We start from the raw sequence: 3,550 nt of genomic DNA, 5'->3' as shown, positions 1-3,550 counted from the left end.
AACACCAGCTTTTCCTTGTTATTGAAGACCTTTCAGCCTTTATAGTAAATAGTGTTAGACAGAAACTCAATTTTACAATAACAAGATACAGAATCACTATAGATTTGACTTATCTGTCCTGGTACCTAGAACGTCATCATTGGCTAATCTTTTCTTGTATTCACCCTTGTTTAAATAGCTTCATAAGCAGCTACCAAGAAAAATTTGTGGCTCTGATTTAAATTTTTATCAAGGCTTCATCAAAGAATTAGGATTATAATAATTTTTTCACAATCATCTAATATTCCATTTTATACGTTCATTATTAATTCATTTAATCATGGTTAGCATTTGTTTCCCATTTTTCCTTTTATGAGTAAAGATCATTGTGCATACATCTTTGAGTATGTTGCTAAATGAATCATTAGGATGGATTCTTAGAGGTAGAATTACTGGATCAAAGAAAATTGCTTTCTAAAAATGTAACATTGATTTATATTTCCCCATATGTATTTGAGAATACCTATCTTAACCACCTATGCTTCAGCCTTAAGAATTTTCATAATTTTTATGTTTCAAACTCAATTGGGAAAGTAGTTTCTCATTAGAGATTTAACGTAATAATGAACATGTTATGTATTGTAATAGACATCATTGTGGGGTGTCTGGCCAACCACTGTTTCCTCTAAGAATTGATTCCCTACCCACCAGCCTGGCCCTCTTCTAGGTGTACAACCTCATTTCCCTGGATATAGATCCATGGACCAGGGTGGATCACCTGAATTACGCTGGGCCATCAGATTCTGGAAACGTAGAAACTCAGAGAGACTAACCTGAGCTGGTCCTTAATTGGAAAAGATGCAAACCTAAGAGCTCTGTGTTGATTATGCATGCACAAAAAGCTACTTCATAAAGAGTGAAAGGCACAGAGCTGCCTGCAGAGAAAGAAAAATGAAAGTGGACACTGAGAATCAAAGCTAAGATACAGAAACCTCCAGAAAGGGAGTGTCCTGATTCACTCTAGCTTTCACTCTAGCTACTGATTCTGGGACCTGGAGAGATCCCACTATCCTATCATCTGTTGAATTGTGTATGATACCCCTATACCTTTATAATTACTCTCTTTTTCTTCAGTAGCTCAACTAGCTTGGCTGCTGTCTGACAAAGGAATCTTGCTAAATTGAAATTGGTAACACCAGGGCTATTGTAATTAATAGGTCCTCAGAGAAAAACATTCACTGGTGAAGTCAAAGTCTGGTGGGGTTCAGTGAGAATCCCCACACATACATCCGTTTTAGGATAATAAACTTTGTCTTTGTGCTGTATGGTAATGAAGTAATTAAGTTATAACTTGTTTTGTTTATTATTAAGAGGAATAGTTCTCAACCTTCCCAATGCCTCCTAATGCTGCAACCCTTTAATACAGTTCCTCATGTTGTGGTGACCCCCCAACCATAACATTATTTTCCTTGCTACTTCATAACTGTAATTTTGCTACTGTTACGAATCATAACATAAATATCTGATACGCAGGATGTATTTTCACTGTTACAAAGGGGTCACGACCCACAGGTTGATAACCACTGATTAAGGGCATGTATCCACAGAGGATTTAGAGTATTTGGTTGCCATTTACACAGTTATCAGAGGAGTCTGAGGCAGCAGATGAGAGATAGCCTCCTAGTTCATGTCTCCATACATAGAAGCACAGTAAGACAAGGCTGGTAAATTGAGACTGTCCTGTTTCTAATAGCCCCTTACTTTGCTGAGCCCCTGGAGCTAGGTAGAGACACTGATGAAGAAAGGGTGAGATCTTCACCATGGAAATGGAGAGAATAGGGAGCAGCCGAAGTTGGGGAAAGTCCCTGGTGCCACCCCACCTCACTCTCTTACCCTCACCCTCCAGGCCCTGTGCAAAGGGTTTCCAGCTGAGCCCCTCACCAAGACAAAGATGATCACATCTCCCATTATAGGGCATGTTACTGTGCGATTGAAACATGGCATGGGTTTGGGGGAAATTTCTGAAGACATATGGGAGAAAAAGACCTGGAAGAAAAAGTATTGGCAACTGGGTATATTTCCCCCATCCAAGAAAGAAATCTTGCTTCCGTAGCAGTGGTTCAGGTTCTGAGTCCTGAGGACTATGCCAGAAGTGGAGGAGGGAATGATGGGACCATGTGGGCTTTCCTCTGGCACGTGGGAGGCTTTGAGTTCCCATCTCTTTTTCTCCAACCTAACGACCATCCAGGAGACTCCACTGCCAGAACCTGACTGTGAGAGCTTCTGCTCTGAAAAACAGAGCACTGGCACAGCTGGTCTTCCCTTCCATTAATTAACCTGGCTTTGGCCCACTACCTCTCACTTTTGAGGGTAATTCTGGGATGTGGCTGAAAGACTGACTTTTTGGAGGTCTTGTCTTTTGCCCATGGAGGGATTAAGGATTTTACTGCCAGTCTATTCCACTTTGCAATACATCTTCCAGAAATGTCACACTGCTTCTTTCTTCTAGATTTCTAAGACTTCTGGGTATTATTTTTATATGTATAGTTCTTCTGATATTTCAGTGGGAATTACGGAGAGAGGAAACTAAATGTGTGTGTTCATTCAATAATCCTAAATTAGAATTTGTCTTATTTTTTAATTTAGGTCAATTTGAGGGTACAAAGAATTAGGTTACAATGTTTGCATTTGTTGGGTCCCTGCTGTATCTGTGTCCCGCCCCCAGGAGGTGTGCCATATACCCTTACATTGTGCCCATTACGTGGGAGCACACCCATCCCCTTCCCTCTGCCTCTCTGCTCCTCTCTTCTTCCTCCTCCTCCCTTCTTGAATTGAACTGAATTTTTGTCTTGTGTGGGCATGTATTAGATCATCTACTGGCTTCATATTAGTTTTGAGTCCCTGAGATACTTGCTTTTCCATTCTTGTGATACTGAGAAGAACATGTTTTCTTATCTAATCCTGCCTCTTGCCATGCTCTCCAGTCCTCCCTGCTGCCACACGTTTCCTCTGCTTTCTGCCATCCCTTTGTTCCCGTCTTCCTCAGCGAGTCAGAGAAGTCCACTCCCTGCTTTTAAAACCCGTGTGGCTCCTCATCACCTAAAACATGAAATTCAACCTCTAGCAAGGTCCTTTCTAAGTGGTAGCAACCTGTTCTCCAATTTCCTATTTATTTACCTGTTTCTCCAAACTGATTTTCAATTCCTTAAAAACCAGGAATAGTTCCTTACTTTTCTACTCCCTGCCATGGGCAGAAACACTGACTTCTTCCCCTCTCCTTCTACCACTCAATACTCAAACATGTGCTTGAAGAAATCACTAAATGCTTGGATTTACTTGCATTTCCTTTTTTTTTTTTTTGCTTCAGAAATTAAAACTAAATAGTCATTAACCATTAGGCTATACTTTAACAACTCTAAATATTGACATAAGTGTGCAATTTTAAGAGTATGCCATAACAGCTAAACATCGTTCCCTATCCTATTACATAAAGTTTTACTACATATGCTATCACCAAAAATATTTTAAAATATTTGAAGATGTTTCTAACTATGTCAACTTTGTATACCAC

At 39.9% G+C, this 3,550-nt stretch overlaps 1 protein-coding gene across 1 annotated transcript in view; it reads left to right on the top strand.

Moving 5' to 3' along the window:
* LAMA4 (laminin subunit alpha 4) overlaps positions 1-3,550 on the top strand; it is a 142,336-nt gene that overhangs the window by 124,702 nt on the left and 14,084 nt on the right. The gene's annotated exons all lie outside the window — the stretch shown is intronic.

The sequence above is a fragment of the Otolemur garnettii genome, unplaced genomic scaffold (assembly GCF_000181295.1).
Source record: "Otolemur garnettii isolate 467f Iridium unplaced genomic scaffold, OtoGar3 scaffold00002, whole genome shotgun sequence".
Taxonomy (NCBI): Eukaryota; Metazoa; Chordata; class Mammalia; order Primates; family Galagidae; genus Otolemur; species Otolemur garnettii.
This window is presented reverse-complemented; position numbering and strand designations above follow the sequence as displayed.